Here is an 18,297-nt window from a genome sequence, read left to right on the forward strand (position 1 = left end):
CGGCAATTAAGCCGTAGTGTGTATTACTAAGACTGTATCGTCAATGATAATTTTTGACAATTTTTTTTATTTTCTTTTAAGATGTGCAATTCGTTTTTGAGTGCGTATTGAAACGTAGTTCCGCTTTTGGACATGGTCATCTTTTTCTTGTGATATGTTTATCGGAATTTCAGTTTTAAGTTAATGCCTGTGAGCGGTTTATGTTGGGATGGTGTGTGCTGCCGTATTTCATTCGAAAGTTGCAAAGTACTTGTCTGCATTCCTTCCGTACTGTCCTTTTTAAAAGTTTTGACAAGAGGTTTAATAAACGCGAGACCATTGCCTTGTGATGCAACGGTGTTCCTCTGTTGAACTCCGTACATTTTCGCAAATTCTCACAATTGTGACTGATAGGTTGCTCAGTTGTTCCATTTAATATGCACGGAATTCCCATCATAGAGAATGTTGTCTCCAGGCAAAATATAAATCTTGATACGTAATAGGTCATCCACAGAAACGACCTCATCTCCGCTGCGTTGTTTGGCTTTTTGACTTTTGTATTTGCCTCGAATTCACTGGATCGGGTGATTTGCCGAATTATCGCTTGTCTTTAGTTTACGAAAGATTCTTTTCTTGGAATATTTTTTGCCGAGACTCGAGTCTCTCATTTTGGATTTGTTTCGTCAACCTTTGAAAAATAACATCGTCGGCAATATGTTATGCACCTCTTTTACACCAAAATTAAGTCTTTTAAAGCGATGGGTCGGATAAAACATCGACATCTCTATTCAAATACAAATACCTGTGCTGTTGAGGTTTTCAGTTTTTGTATATGATTTACCGCATGTAAAATTGAGAGCTGATGGCGTTCAGGGTACTTCCGGTGTCAACAAAGAGGGTTACATTTCTTCCTTTTACTTTAAGTGTCACCTTTGGTACCTTAGAACTCAAGATTTGTGTTCACTCTATTGAATCCAGATGATACTACAAGACCTGCGTCAGCTTCCAAACCACTTCCGATTTCGCTTTCATGAATGTCTTGTACTTGGCATTATTTAAATCCCGTTCCTTTAACAGGTCACTGCGATTCTTAAGGATATGGGCCTCCGCAGTTTCTGCAAACAGTGATGGATTTGTGCTGACAGTCCTGGCGTCCTGCATGTGGCTGCTTTGTTTACTACGATTTCCGCGGCGTAGATCCTAGTCTGTTAATGTCCTGATACGGCAATTCTTGGTTTCCCATTGATTTCGATTTTCTTACCGTGATGTTCATGGTTCTAGCCTTCGAAAGAACGGGTTATCGACAATTGGTGTCAAGCTAAGAGAGATGTATTCTTCAAAACGACAAACACTTGGAAATAATAATTTCAGAAAAAAATAAAATGACATACATTAACATATATGTATGAATAAAATGTGTGTGTTACTAAACTATTTTTACATACCGTAAATTATTCTGACTTATATTTGTTTAAACATGGTCAAATGCCCTCCAAACACTCCAGAGACGTTCCAGGTAAACTCAAATTTCCAAAGGGCATCCCCCTCGAACCATATAGACTACCTTTGCTAAAATGTACCTCAGGCTACGCCACTGTGCCGCATAAAGGTCTCTTTGTTATATAACCATCCAAAAAAACAACAACAACGAAAAGTGAAAATATCAAAATCAAAACTCTCGTTTGTCATTAAGACTACCTTTCATAAAAAGAACTTTGTTTTTTAACATGGTCATTCACGGATGATAACAAGAACACTGTTGAAATACACTTAACAAGCGCACGCAAGTGGCGTTAACTTGTATCTGAGCATGACGACATTTGATATCTTTGTTTTTTGTTCGTCTATTTACACTCTACACAAATGTTGAAAAATAAGAAAATAATTGAATAATATAGATAATGTACAACTTGTCAATTTAATTGTCGATTTCAGATAAGTGTTTGTGCTACGAACAAAAACCTAAAGCAATCGCAAAGTCGAGTGGTTTATGTTTTATTAAATAACTTTTCCGTATTGAGTTCTTGCGCAGTATTCTCTGATGTGTGATTTAAAGTGGTAAGCGTACAACAGAGCATCATTATAAATACCTTCAGACGGTCCCGAAACAAACTATTGCCAATCTCACTCACATAAAAGGGATGATCAACCAGTTAAGACAAGGACTTTAACGTTATTTTTGTCAACTGGTGCATCAATATACAAGCTATACAATTTCATTTAAAACTTAATTATATTACAAAATATATTCAGAATTCGTTGAGTTAGTTATTCAGGTTGAACAACTCCTTATTGGGAACATTGATCCGCTCCAAACAATGTTAACAATTGACAGTGAATTGTCGGAAGAACATCGAAATATGATTATTTTTTAAAGCAAAACTAAAACATAACTGCGCATTCCAGTCATTCATTATTCATGTACAGTATTCGGAAACGTCAATTGTTCTGTGTACATGTTTTAGGTGTCAGGATAGCCATAGCTATAAGAGTACATGTGCCATTATGAAGATGATTTATGTGCCGTGAATTTTGATGCAAATTAAGGCTGTGTATTTAAATATTTGATGTAATTAATGACCATTCTATTCCGTTTTCAAAATGTGTTCGATCCGTTTCATTAATTAGTCAGTCTATTTTGCTCACTTGACAATATGAATCAAGTCAATCATGAAATATTCAACGAAATCCTATACCTCGGAGAATTTTGAAAAGTACATATGCTGCCACAGAACCAATGATTTAAATTAGGAACATTCGCTCTCTGCCAATATCAATGCATTTAAAAAACGTTAGCTAACAACGCTCAAACAATAATATGACAGGGAATTGTTCAAGCATTCAACAGGATGAATTAATTACAAAATTGTAATTGCAAACTGTCGTCATTGATCAGACAGAACTGACAATAAATGCAAGTACACTGAATGCATCTGCTCACAAAATGTTCACCACAGTGTTATGTTATTTGTCAAACATTTTATTTAAACCTACTTTATAGCTACAGCTATAATGCATAAACAAGTAAAAACTGATGATGAATTTTGATTCAAAGACCTCATCGCTTCATGATGTTTTTTAATCTTAACAATTTGTCTGTCATAATAATATCAAACGATTTTGATATAGTTGCACTCACGGAAATAAATCTTGGAACTTCTGTTGATAAAGTACTTTTGAATGAACTTGTTCCAGATGGTTACAACATTGAAAGTGTCTCTCGTAATGATGGAAAGCCATGGGTTGGTGTCGCTATAGTTCACAAAAAAGGAATTAATTTTCGAATATTATCATCAACAAAAGACAATGAATTCTTAGAATTTGAACGCATGATTGCAAAATGATTGTACGTGATTTCTCATTACGCCTTGCAGTTGTTTACGGACCACCACAATAAAAAAAGAACGGGTTGAAACCTACCAATTTTTTTAAAGAAGATTTCCCCCAATATATGTCCAAATATAATATGCTGAACCCCCACATCGTGATAGTAGGAGATCTGAACTTTCACTTGGATGACCCACATAATAACAATGCCAACGCATTTAAAAGCTGCCTTGAATCATTTGGTTTGAAACAACACGTAAATGTTCCAACACATGTTGCAGGATACGCACTTGATGTTGTCATTACCAGAGGCAATTATAGTACAGTATCCAATATCAATGTTTACGACCCTGGACTATCAAATTCAAACGGTAACATTTCCAAAGATCACTTTGCTGCAACATTCAATGCTCGAGCGTCGAGGCTACCGCCAACTAGTAAAACTGTTACTTACAGAAAGCTAGGTTCCATTGACATCGAGTCATTTAAAACAGATATGAACGCATGTGAGATCTTGAACAATTATTCTGAAATTACGAGTATATATGAATATGTGTATACATTCAATCGAAGTCTTTTGTCAATAGTTGAAAAACACGCACCTTTGAAATCAAGGACAATCATTGAACGACCAACATGCCCTTGGAATAATGACGAATTGCGTAGCTAACAACATTTAAAACGGAAATTTGAGAAAAAAATGGCGTTACTCTAAGCTAACGATAGATCGCGAAATATACAGAAACCTATGGAAAGCCAAAGGGGACCCCCGCTAAAATACATATACTTATATAGTAAATATCGGGATTGTCATTTTTCGCGGAACTTTCACTTTCCGCGAAAAACCAATGCCAGCATGGCCATAAAACACTACATACAAATCGAAATCTAAAAAGCGCGGAACTTTCATATATTTTCCGTCGGAGCAATTATTTTTCAACCCTGTAGAAAAAGCGGGCTCAATTAATCGCGCGGAACGTTATTTATCTACTCTGTACAAATAGTAGTGTTTAAAATCGCGCGGAGATTGTAGAATGCTATTTTAAGAAGTCTATTAAAGAGAGAAAATCCAGTAAATACCAGATCCAAAAAGCGCGGAACACAAATATCGTCCGCGAAAATTAAGCATTGAATTACTGTACAAATCTCGGGTTGTTAGGTGTTAGAATCCCTAGTTACCCGAAAAATTTGATTGGATCCGATACTTAGAAATAACCAATCAGATACTTTGTAACAAATGCAACACAATCAGTGCGTTCAGTAAGTATAACGTTTCAAGATGGCGGAGCGAATTGCATGGTTATTGTTTCTACTCGATGGATTCGCAGATAATTCGGAAATAGATCAGATTGGGATCAATAACTGTATTGCATACGATCATTTACATGTATTATAAGGTTTGTATTTGTACTTTTTTAATATTGTGTAAAACTATCCGATAATTTGCATAATGTTGACAATTGTTAATTAAATGAGCCGCGTTCTGAGAAAACTGGGCTTAATGCATGTGCGTAAAGTGTCATCGCAGATTAGCCTGTGCAGTCCGCACATGCTAATCAGGGATTACACTTTCCGCTTTTATGGTATTTTTAATTTCAAGGAAGTCCCTCCTTACCTAAAATGAAGTTTATGCGGAAAGTGTCGTCCCTGATTAGCCTGTGCGGACTTCACAGGCTTACGCTAATCTGGGATGACACTTTACGCACATGCACTAAGCCCAGTTTTCTCCAAATGCGACTAAAATAATAACTTATTGTAATGTAATGTACTTGTGTCTTGTATTCGTTCAGTTGAACGTCAATATATTAATACATTTATTTTTGTTTTCAACCTATTAATTAAAAAATAAGGTATTGTTTTTAATCCGTTTTTAGTTTTGTTATAGCTGACCTAGATTTAAACATTTCGTCATAAATTAATAAATAAAATTATTAATAAATTTATGTTTTAATATAATTTATATATAAATTTTGTAGGTGTGTGTTGCCAGTAATGGTTGAAGATATGCCAAACAAATTGTGCCTCTCTATACAGACAGATTTCAGGTCTCAATTTCGACTTCAAAGGTCAACATATCACTGATATCAGGTTTGTCATTATTGGTTTGTATTATTCTTATCCACATTGCAGCAAGAATAACTGGATAACTTAACTTTTCAATAGCTATTACATTTAGATCTAATTTAAATTAATCATGTTTCTAAATCATCCACTAAATGCGGCTAATTCTCCACTTGTTGGAAGTTTTTTGTGATAAAAACTTGGAGTAGATTTATTTTACTCCCAAACTTCCTTTAAGAAAGCCCAACAGCTGTACAGTGATGGAAAATCTACTTCTTTATAGTATTTATAAGTGAATAGACCCTTTTCACAATAAGCCAATATAGCAGGTAGTCAAATGATTGCAGAATTCCAGAATGAGGCTGAACGTGTAGAGATTTCTAATAGTGCATTGCAATATCGCTCTGCTTTTGATTATTCAGCTAGATCAACTTAATGATATTGCCAACACAAGTTGACTTCGTCAGAAATAGCCATTAATTACATAATATATTCTTTCCATTTTAAGTGCCAATATATGAAATACATTTTCTTGATTAAAGTACTTGTTTGTATTCTTTTTTTTTTGCACAAACTCTGACACACCAAGTATGGCTTTCAATTGTTAGTGTGTGTAAATTGACAGTCTTAAACTTATTGGATTATCTGACACTCTTTGTTTGCGCATTATTTGGGCGATTAATCAATTATTTTATTTATTGATAGATCTTGCGTTTAAATTCCCCTGTATTCAGCACAAACCCATAACCTCTTTATGATCAGATACTGTGCAGACAAATACTAAATAACAACGTGATGTCATAAACCACATGTTGTAGATATCTGGTCATCTGGTCATTTAACACAATTAATGACACCTCCATGTGACCATGGCGTCTCATGGTTGTAGCATTGCGTAGCCGTTTCTTGGAATAATTTAACGCCAAATACTCAATTGTTGCTTTTACTGAACATAAAAGATATTGTCAACATTGAAAGTCATCTGTCCATAAAGATTGTCAGAAACTAAATACTGTATACATATTAGCCAGTTTTATCATAATTATAAAGTGCTTTATACCTATATATTTTTAATATTTCAAAAATTTAATGCTAAACATTTGTGTCATTTTCTTCTATTTGATAGGACTTTGTCTGATGCTTGATTCAACTCTTACACGTTCTATAATTCATGAAATTGTACACATCCTACTTTTGAAAATTGTAGTCTTACAATACTTAGTATTGTATACTGCTAATTTATGACTTCGATTTGTGCAATAATCGATGTTTAGTCTTCAGACCACATTTACTCTGATGCTTATGGGTAACTGGAAATTGTATGCCCCTGGAAGGGTGGCATATAGCAGTTGAACTGTCCGTCAGTCAGTCAGGATGTCAGTCTGTCCGTCTGTCCGAAAAAAAATTAACGTTGGCCATTACTTTTGCAACATTGAAGATAGCAACTTGATATTTGGCATGCATGTGTATCTCATGAAGCTGCACATTTTGAGTGGTGGAAGTTCAAGGTCAAGGTCGTCCTTCAAGGTCAAAGGTTAAAAAAATATATGTATAATTAAAAGCGGCGCAGTAGTGGGCATTGTGTTTCTGATGAACACATCTATTGTTATTTATAAAGATTAAATATAATTCATTAATATACACTAATAGTACATAACTTATGTCCTTGAATCATTATTTAGGTGTTATAATTTTTATATTTGAATTACTTATCAATTTTTTTACTTAACACAGCATGACATGTGATGGTTGTCTGTATTCATATGTTTGACTTAATTGTAACCAGTGTCAAGTGCGCATTATAATCTTGATATTCAACGCAATTTGCATAGCAAAAGAAAATGCAGTTCCACGTTCAGCCTTGTTCTGCAATTCAACACGTCAGGTGATATGATTGATATCTAAAAATAGTATCGGTGTTCATATTGTGAAACTGGTCTATTATTCGATACTGATTAATTTGATGAATCAAGTTAATTTTTGTAAAATATCTGTTAAATATTTATGCCCCCCTCCGAAGAAGAGCAGGTTTATTGTTTTGCACATGTCGGTCCGAATGTCCATATGTCTGTCCACCAGATGGTTTCCGGATGATAACCCAAGAACGATTTTGCCTAGGATCATGAAACTTCATAGGTACATTGATCATGACTCGAAGATGACCCTTATTGATTTTCAGGTCACTAGGTCAAGGTCACGGTGACCCTAAATAGTAAAATGGTTTCCCGATGATAACTCAAGAACGCTTATGCCTAGGATCATGAAACTTCATAGGTACATTGATCATGACTCGCAGATGACCCCTATTGATTTTGAGGTCACTAAGTCGAAGGTCAAGGTCACGGTGACCCAAAATAGTAAAATGGTTTCCGGATGATAACTCAAGAACTTATGCCTAGGATCATGAAACTTCATAGGTACATAGATAATGACTCGCAGATGACCCCTATTGACTTTCAAGTCACTAGGTCAAAGGTCAAGGTCACAGTGCCAAAAAACGTATTCACACAATGGCTGCCACAACAATTGGCAATCCATATGGGGGGCATGCATGTTTTACAAACAGCCCTTGTTTGAAATTTATTTTATGACATTAAAGTAATGTATAGGGAATTTAGTTATCTACACATTCTTTGAAAAGAAATTTGAATTGTAAATGTATACTTCATTTATTTTGTAGGAATTCTGTACAACTGTGGAACCATGTATGGTACGTGACCGCACAATGTTGGTTGGCAAAAGGATATTGGAATAAGCAAAGGTAAATTGTATGTGAAGGAGTCTTGACAATTGCAAATATAGTTAGTTTTTTTGTAAGGCTCGCAGAAAGTGACCCTAGCCTTCATATATAAATAAAAAGCTGAAAGAGTATTTATGAAAAATCGTGTAATCAAGTTTGCAATATGTTACATTTTATTTATAAGCTCATCTTTTTTTTTTGAAAAAAAAAGAGATATTGTCATCATCTTGGCGTCGGCGTCTGCGTCGGTGTCGGCGTCCGGTTAAGTTTTGTGTTTAGGTCCACTTTTCTCATAAAGTATCAAGTATAAAACTTATTTACTTACTACCATGAGGGGACTGGGCAGGCAAAGTTAGATAACTCTGGCGTGCATTTTGACAGAATTATGTGCCCTTCTTATACTTAGAAAATTGAAAATTTGGTTAAGTTTTGTGTTTAGGTCCACTTTATTCCTACAGTATCAAAGCTATTGCTTTCATACTTGCAACACTTACTATCATAAAGGAACTGTGCAGACAAAGTTATGTAACTCTGACTGGCATTTTGAAAGTATTATGTGCCCTTTTTATTCTTAGAAAATTGAAAATTTGGTTAAGTTTTGTGTTTTGGTCCACTTTACTCCTAAAGTATCATAGATATTGCTTTCATACTGGGAACACTCGCAAATTATCATAAGGGGACAGTACAGGACAAGTTGAATAACTCTGGTTGTCATTTTGACAGAATTATGGTCCTTTTCTTACTTAGTAACTTTGAATATATGGTTAAATTTTGTGTTTTGATCTACTTTACTTCTCAAGTATCAAGGCTATTGCTTTCAAACTTCAAATACTGTCATGCTATCATAAGTTACTGTAGCTGGCAAGTTGAATTTTACCTTGACCTTTGAATGACCATGACTCTCAAGGTGAAATTATTAAATTTTGCTAAAATTTCCATAACTTCTTTACAAGCGTTACAAAGCAACTCTTATCTGACATACCACAATAGACTCCACCCAAACCATCCCCCACGCCCCCCCCCCCCAAAAAAAAAGAAAAAAGTACTTTTTTTTTCATTTTGAAAGATCATCTAATAAATGACCACACCCTCACACTATACCCCCTGCCCATTTTTTTTAAACATGGCTAAAAACCACAAATATTTATTTTTATCATTTTTTCATTTTTGGAAGATAGTGTAATAAATGACCACACCACCACACTATACACCCTTCTCCACCCCACCTTTCCCTCCTTTGTGATTGAAGTATTGAGATAGGTCCCTTCAACTTTAAAAAAAATAGATGAGAGGTCTGAACCCGCAGGGCGGTGCTCTTGTTTAACTTCAAATGAGACATAACTTAGAAGCTTCACTTCATTTACTTTGTCAGGCTGGCGTAGTGGATATGGTGTTCACCTAGTGATGGGAACATTTTGGGTTCAACCCTGTTTATTAGTGGTCTCTTTATCTTCATATATACAAAGTACTGATTACTCCCAGAAAACGGACTCTAGAATGTCTTAATAAGCATAAAGCTTGCAATGCAATCAAGCATAATTAGTATGGCTAAACTCTAGCATGAATTTTACTTTTGTATTTCAGGGACTCAACATTACACAGTCATTTCAACATGTAGAGTCTTGTCAGCAATGATGGAGCAGTACATCAGATTTCCAGAATCTCGTCATGAGCTGAAGATCATTGCCTATGGATTTCATGAATGATGTAGAATGATTGGACTGTTGATGGAACCCACAGTGCATGTCCTGCTTCAACATCTGAGCATAGGTCCTTGTTTATCAGCAGTTTAGTTCTTCAAGCAGTCTGTGACAGTAACTTGAAATGTTTGGACATATGACCTGGATGGCCAAGTTCTGTGCATGATGCCCATTTAAATAGGAACGGCCCAGTGGCGCATTAAATGGACATTTTTCGAATGTTCTCGAGGAGTTAGCTTACCGCCTGACAAGAAATCTTGCTTTTTGTTCAGTATCGAGGCCATGGACATTTGTATCATTTGCAAAAGATACTGCGATATTTGTGCCTTTGTTCATGCTTTATCGTTGATTAACAATTGGAAGCCATAACCTGTTTTATAGGATGGTGTTAGTGGGACAATGAATTTTGTAAAGATTTAAAGACTGGAAAAGATAATTAAAAGTCAAAAGAGTTCTGCTATTGTTAAGCATGCTTTATTGATTTGTAATGTTAGAAAGATAGCATTATTAACAGAATAAAATGTCCATAATTTGAATATTCTACTGTTTTCAGCAACATTTAATTTGATATAGTACAAAATGCTGCATCATGTTATATCATGATCTGTTTTGTGAACAATGACCTTTCAATGTATATTTAATAATTTGTCAATGGGTGTTACACGCATAAGCCCTACCATTAGCCCAAAACGGAATTGCTTAGGAGTTTTGCCACCTTCTAGAGAAAAATACTTCTCAGAAACAATTGCATTTTGGAAAGTCTATGGCTAGTAAAATTTGGATTTCTTTTGATACCCAAGGTTACCAATTTATGTTAAATGAATTTGCAATAAAAAGCTTTGACAGAACATAATGTCACAGAGTCGAACACGTGTATGGAATAAAGTGGAAGTTGATTAAATGAGTAATACACATTATATGCTTCTTTGATTAAAAGTTTGTGTTTTCACTAAAACTGCAAACATAGTAAGCTTTAAAGTATTGCAACTAAATAAAAGATTCAGATTTAAATTGTATTATTTGAATGCACTGTCTAATACATATGAGCCTCGCTCTGTGAAAAAGGGGTTTAATGCATGTGCACTCCAGATTAGCCTGGACAGACCGCACAGGCTAATCAGGGAGGATACTAAACGCACATGCATTAAACCCCTTTTTCACAGAGCAAGGCTCATATATGTTCAATAAACCAAAGATAATCAAAAACAAAATGAGACATTTAACCCTGTACCACTCAAAAACGCACTAAGACACATTCGAGAATAAATTTAATTTAAGACCTTTCTTACTATATTAAAGTTTTAAAGGCTTTGTTTCCAACCCAAGGATACTGATGAGCAGCAAACAGCATAAAACCTGAACAGATTGTGAGTTACTTGCAGGCTGTTCTGGTTTTATGATGTTTGCATGTAGAAAATTTAAAATTTCCTCAGAGCAGGAAAAGGTTAATAATAACACAACAGCAATTATACTTAAGTTATTTTAAGACTTCATACTAATGCAAGTAACTTGCAACTGTCTAACCAAAATCGGAGATGGTGGAGGGCAAAATTAATGGCTGTGCACCTTGAATTATCTATTCATACTCAAACAATATAATGTTGATCTACAGTATCTTGTACAGCATGCATCTAATACTACAGCCATATTTGCTTACAAATAATATTACAAGAAACACAAGTCATTAAAGACTTAACTTTATTGCATCAACCATTTAGCAGGAATAAAATATAAAGAGAAAAATTATGGCAATTTTTTCATCTGAACATGCAAGTCTTCATATACAATCCCATTGCATATAAAAACGACAGTTTACTATTTTTCCGTTCTATATGTCAGCACAAAGACAAGATGGTATTCACTATGCAATAAAACACAAGCAATCATATTAAAATTGCTTTTAATTATATGAACTGTACCTTCACTAACATTCAAGAATTTTAATATAAATACATGATGAAAGATGAGCTTTTTCTTGTCTTAAAATAACTTGATACTTTGCAATGACCAAACAATACAACTCAACATACAAATTATCCAACAAAATATATTTTAATGACACAATATTTTTATTCAACAATAGGAATAGCTTAAGGTTGTAACATATTACACTAAAGTCACAGTGTCAATCTAAGCAAAGAGTAGAATCATAAAGAGATGTCCACAACGGATGATGTGCAAGCTGGCTCTGACTCAGATTTCCACATCAGTTGATGTGCAAGCTGGTTATTACAAGGATGTGAACAACCGATGACGTGCAAGCTCTAAGACAGATATCCACAACAGAGATTGTCCTTGCTGGCTCTGACTAATGTCCACAAGTATATAACATGCAAGCTATCTCTGACTGATGTCCTAAACATATGACGTGCAAGCTGGCTCTAACACAGATGTCCACAACAGATTATGTGCAAGCTAGCACTTACACGGATGTCCACAACAGAGGATGTGTAAGCTGGCTCTAACACTGATGTCCAAAAGAGATGACGTGCAAGCTGGCTCTTACACGGATGTTCACAACAGATGACATGCAAGCTAGCACTAACACTGATGTCCACAATAGAGGACGTGCAAGCTGGCTCTAACACGGATGTCCACAACAGATGACATGCAAGCTGGCTCTTACTCGGTTGTCCACAACAGAGGTCAGATGGGCAAGCTGGCTCTGCCTCAGATATGTACACAGAAGATGATGTTCAAGTTGGGAACACTGCTACAGCTATAAAAGACAAAAACCATGTTTCATACTATCATATTATTTTACTACATGTATTTCTTCCACAATACAGAACATTATACTCATTATTAGCATTCTGCTATTGCTATCTGAAGGTTTACCAGATGCTATGTGTGAAGATAGTTCATACCAGAAATTAGCCGAAAAACACTTTTTAGACATAATGTGCATTCTGCTTTAAGATATATAGCTCAGAATTCACTGGTTAAATCAATTTTTTTGGACTAAATTGGCGTGGCATGCAGACAAAATGTCGAGTTTTGAAACTGTGTCGTATCTGGTGTGAATCTTGAGTTATTTAATTTGGTCAGTATATCAGATGTGTACACCTGTTATATGTTAACTGTAAGAGTTTAGAATGTCTTGACAGTCATTGTGTTTGTAATACATTGTGTTATCTTTCAGATTTGTGTGACAGTTAAATATAATAATCAATAGTCTTGTTCTGCATGCCTGTCAAATTGTTCCGTGGTAAACACCTACCCATTGTGGTCAACTCGTACCTGTTTTTTAGTCAACTTGTACCTACCCAAACTAAACCCGTACCCGATATACAGAAATAGGTGTAGGATGGTTAGCTTATAAGTCAAACTCATAGAGACAATTTTTATTTTCCTCTTGATGTTTCCACTTAAATTATCTAAGCATTGCTCACGCAAGTTGTCTGTTGCAGATATGTATAAGCAGCGAAAGTGTTGATGAAAATTGACACTTGTGGTTGATGTCCTTCAAGAATTTTACAATTGCGACAAAATAAGACAAATGAAACAAGTTGAATAGTTTGAATGAGGTACGAGTTGACAACAAGAGCACCGCATAACGGGTGCCACTCTCTGCTACAGGTGCTTGTCAGATTTTTTTTTTAGAGGTCACAATGACCTTGACCTAGTGACCCCAAAATGGGTGTGGCGTGTAGAACAAATCAACATGCATCTACATATGAAGTTTCAAAGTTGTAGGTGGAAGCACTTTATTTTAGAGCCAATGTTAAAGTTTTATAGTAGAGGTCACAGTGACCTTGGCCTTTGACCTAATGACCCAAAAATGGGTGTGGCGTGTAGAACTCATCAAGGTGCATCTACATATGAAGTTTCAAAGTTGTAGGTGGAAGCACTTTGATTTTAGAACCTATGTTAAAGTTTTATATTAGAGGTCACAGTGACTTTGACCTAGTGACCCAAAAATGGGTGTGGCGTGAGGAACTCATCAAGGTGCATCTACATATGAAATTTCAAAGTTGTAGGTGGAGCACTTTAATTTTAGAGCCAATGCTAATGTTTTAGCACGACGCCTACGGCGGACGACGAGCTGGCTATGACAATACCTCGGGTTTTCTCCGAAAACGCCGAGCTAAAAATGGGTACGAGTTGACCAAGGTACGAGTTGCCTTTGGGATGAATTGCCTGTAAAGCCTTGTTCTTGTTCTTTTTAATTGAAGATGTATACGGTGCTGGACTAGAGCATACGACTGCCATAACAATAACTTGGCTATCTACTAACTGAGCTTAAGGGAAGATGTTTCTTACACACAAACACTATATTTCATTATTTGACGACATATGATTATGACGTGTTTTTGCGGGTGTTTATGTTTTAACAGAGACGTTTGCATATAAACAAACCGTGAAAACAACACTCGATACTCTTGAGCTGTTTTAATTGCATTAAAATTCATAATTCATGTATGTTAAATACTAACCTCCTCGCTTATGTCATCAAAGTTGATCACTCTTTCGCCCTTAAAAGGTTTTGTGTTAATGTGAAACAACCGTCATCATGATGACTGCATGAATGCTGGATAAGACGCGAGTTTTGATTGGTTCTTTCTAGGTGTCGGAACCAATCAAATTTTATCGCGTAACCACATAGCAACCCGAATTTCGTGCAGTAATTCAATGCTATTGAAAATCGCGCGGAGTAATGAATCTTCCGCGCGATTTTACATTAGCAACCCGCAATTTACATAGCAACCCGAGATTTGTACAGTAATTCAATGCTTAATTTTCGCGGAAGATATTAGTGTTCCGCGCTTTGTGGATTAGGTCCGCGCGATTTTATACACTACTATTTGTACAGAGTAGATAATATTAAGGTTCCGCGCGATTATTTGAGCCCGCATTCTCTACAGGGTTGAAAGATAATTGTTCCGACGGAAAATATATGAAAGTTCCGCTCTTTTTAGATTTCGATTTGTATGCAGTATTTTATGGCTATGCTGGCCTTGGTTTTTCGCGGAAAGTGAAAGTTCCGCGGAAAATGAAAATCCCGATATTTACTATATAAGTATATGTATTTTAGCGGGGGTCCCCTTTGGCTTTCCATAGAAACCAATGTTCAAAGGAAAATTAAATGTTGGAACAGCCACGCTTTGGGTTTTATAAAGACAAAAATAGAAGAATGTGGAAAAGATCAGAAAAATATGTTTAAAAGAACAAAACAGCTTCTCGGAAAAATCGACAAAGTTGTGCTACCGAAATGTTCTTCGTTTAAAGAATTAGCACAGAATTTTAGTGACTTCTTCATCAATAAAATTAATGTTATCAGAAATGACATCAACAGCCAAAACCAAACACTACCATCTCTGATGAGTGAGGAAATTCTAGAATACAAAGTGAACAACTTGTCGAACTATCACCGGCTTCAGACAAAATGGTAAAAGACATCATTTCAAAATCAGCCACAAATTCGTGTGAATAAGACCCTGTTCCAAGCTGGCTTTTGACAGAATGCATTAATGAATCGTTACCGTCAATCACGAAAGTAGTTAATGCCTTTATGGAAAAAGGGTATGTCCCAAAATCTTTTAAACAATCTCTTATTCGGCCTCTATTGAAAAAGTCGTATCTCGATACAAATACTTAAAAAAAATATAGACCTGTCTCAAATCTCTACTGCTTATCTAAAGAATAAGACCCTGTTCCAACCTAGCTTTTGAAAGAATGCATTAATGAATTGTTACCGTCAATCACGAAAATAGTGAATGCCTCTATGTAAAAATGTCCCAAAATCTTTTAAAAATCTCTTATTCGGCCTCTATTGAAAAAGTCTGATCGCCATGCAAATACTTAAAAAATTATAGACTTGTCTCAAATCTCCCCTTCTCATCTAAAGTGTTGGAAAAGGTAATCGACTCTCGCATAGAATCTCATTTCACATTGAATAACCTTCATGAACCAAACCAATCAGCATACCGAAAATATCACTCTACAGAAACCGCATTGATGAAGGTCCAAAATGACATTCTAAGATCGTTGGATAAGCACGATGTCACAATTCTTGTCAGGCTTGATCCGCAGCGTTCGATACCATCGATCATTATACGTTACTGACCCGACTTAAACCACAGTTTAACATAAGTGGAAAACCGTTAGAATGGATAACATCATATCTTAGTGATGGATACCAAACAGTTACAATTGATGGAAATTTGTCAGAACCATTGCTAATGGAATTCAGTGTACCGCAAGGGTCTGTGTTGGGTCCGAAATTCTGCACAATGTATACAAAACCAGTAGGTCTGATATGCAAGAAACATGGTCTGAAATATAATTTTTATGCCGATGATGGACAATTATATGTCTTTTGAACCAAGTGACCCAATGTCAAAAGCGGAAATCTTAAATCGTGTAGAACTTTGTCTGACGGATATTGATTTGCGTGTCGAACCAAAACATGCTGAAGATAAAATTGGAAACGCAGAAATTAAACCATCTGGCTGTTTTAGAAACCTTGGTGCGTTTTTGGACTCTGAATTAAATAAATAAATTTTCACAAATACGACAGATCAGCCACATCAGACAATATATCAAAATACGCAACAAAGTCCCTGGTCAACTCCCTTGTCACATCACGTATGGACTACTGCAACTCCCTTTTCTATGGGGTACCAACGACAACACTAAGCAAGCATAAGAAGGTGCAAAACACAGAAGCACGAATTATATAAAGAACTCGGCGGAATGAACACATCCCACCAGTGTTAAAAGAACTACACTGGTTACCGGTGAACCGCCACATTCAATTTAAAATCCTAATGACGACATACAAAGCTCTCCACGATCGAGCGCAATCATATATCAAAGTCATGTTAAAAGTCAAAATATCATCACGTTCTTTGAGATCTGAAAAATCATTACGACTTCAACCACCACCGGAGTTAGATAGCCATGTGAAATATGGAGGAAGAAGTTTCACAAGTGTTGCGCCTGAGTTGTGGAATGCTCTACCCTTCATATTCGGAACTCTGGAACAATTTGAACGTTCAAAACAAGACTGAAAACACATATGTTTGTAAACGTCTACAACGGGTTATGTTTAATAATTATTTTGAATGAAGAAGTGAATAAACAAGGGTTCCGAGTTTCAGGTAGATAGTCGGCATGGACTGTCTGCCTTAAGCAGCAGTGCCGGGCTCTGAGAGCACCGACTTAACAATAATCCTAATGAAGTGAAACTGACAGTTTCATGTATGCCCTGAACGACAGACACATGGTAGTATACTGCCCTGTACAACAGCCGCATGGTAGTATACTGCCCTGTAAATCAGACACACGTTAATACACTGCCCTGTACAACAGCCGCATGGTAATATACTGCCCTTAACAACAGCCACATGGTAGTGTACTGCCCTGTGCAAGGGCCACATGGTAATATACTACCCTGTACAAGAGCCACACGGTGATATACTTCCCTGTACAAGAGCCACATGGTAGTTTACTGCCATGTAATACAGCCAAATGGTTATATACTGCCCTGTACAACAGACACATGGTAATATACTGCCTTGTACAGCAGCCTCATGGTAATATACTGCCCTGTACAACAGCCAAATGGTAAAATACTGCCCTGTACAACAGCCACATGGTAATTTACTGCCCTGTACAACAGACACATGTTAATGCACTGCCCTGTTAGGCAGCCACATAGTAGTATAATGCCCTGTGCAACAGCCATGTGATAATATACTCCCTTTCACAAGAGCCCAATGGTAGTATACTGCCCTGCACAAGAGCCTTGTGGAAGTATACTGCCATGTACAAGAGCCACATGAACGTATACTGCCCTTTACAACGGCAACATGGTAACTTACTGCCCTGTGCAACAGCCAAATGGTAATATACTGCCTTGTACAACAGACACATGGTAATATACTTCCCTGTACAACAACCAAATGATAATATACTGCCCTGTACAGCAGACACATGGTAATATACTTACCTGTACAAGAGCCACCTGGTAGTACACTGCTCTGAACAACAGACACATGGTAGTATACTGACCAGTACAACAGCCATTAGGCGTTTTCTTTATTTTAATCGTCATTTGATAAAGCCAGTTCTTGTATAACGTTTTATAAGTTAGAATGTGCTCTTAAATTTGATGCTTTAACACATGTTATTTGTTATACATGTACATTTTGCCTCTGAACGCACAATACTGTATGAAAAGGGTGCTATATAAAAGTGGTATCATTATTATTTGTGTGCCAAAAAAAGACATGAGAACACGTAACCTTTTTTTCAACTGGCAATTTAAAATAGATTAAGGAACTATGACCCCTAATAATTAATTGCCAGATTTCACTTACAAGAGGGCAAAATGGCCATAGATCGCTAGTTTGTGTGGGGCATGGCCAGTATCGAACCCGGAAATAAAATTTGAACAATCTTTGTTAATGACCACAATCTGAAGTCAAATAACTAAGATACATTACCGGTAAGTTGATACCGTTTTAGACCACATGCACGGTCTTT

General features: G+C 36.1%; 2 long non-coding RNA genes across 3 annotated transcripts; one reads left to right on the top strand and one right to left on the bottom strand.

Annotated features, from left to right (window-relative positions):
- The first annotated feature begins 4,052 nt into the window (after positions 1-4,052).
- Positions 4,053-10,343, top strand: LOC127879896 (uncharacterized). Of its 2 annotated transcripts, none has more exons than XR_008049326.1 (4): positions 4,053-4,703; positions 5,283-5,394; positions 8,048-8,128; positions 9,692-10,343. It is a non-coding gene; the product is annotated as an uncharacterized LOC127879896 (long non-coding RNA). The 2 variants fall into 2 exon arrangements; XR_008049327.1 differs by having other exon boundaries at positions 4,053-4,566.
- Positions 10,344-11,491: 1,148 nt separating this feature from the next.
- LOC127878116 (uncharacterized) lies at positions 11,492-14,582 on the bottom strand. The gene is made up of 2 exons (XR_008048742.1): positions 14,244-14,582; positions 11,492-12,526 (listed from the first exon to the last, which is right to left on the bottom strand). It is a non-coding gene; the product is annotated as an uncharacterized LOC127878116 (long non-coding RNA).
- Positions 14,583-18,297: the final 3,715 nt, after the last annotated feature.

The sequence above is a fragment of the Dreissena polymorpha genome, chromosome 4 (genome assembly GCF_020536995.1).
Source record: "Dreissena polymorpha isolate Duluth1 chromosome 4, UMN_Dpol_1.0, whole genome shotgun sequence".
Classification (NCBI taxonomy): domain Eukaryota; kingdom Metazoa; phylum Mollusca; class Bivalvia; order Myida; family Dreissenidae; genus Dreissena; species Dreissena polymorpha.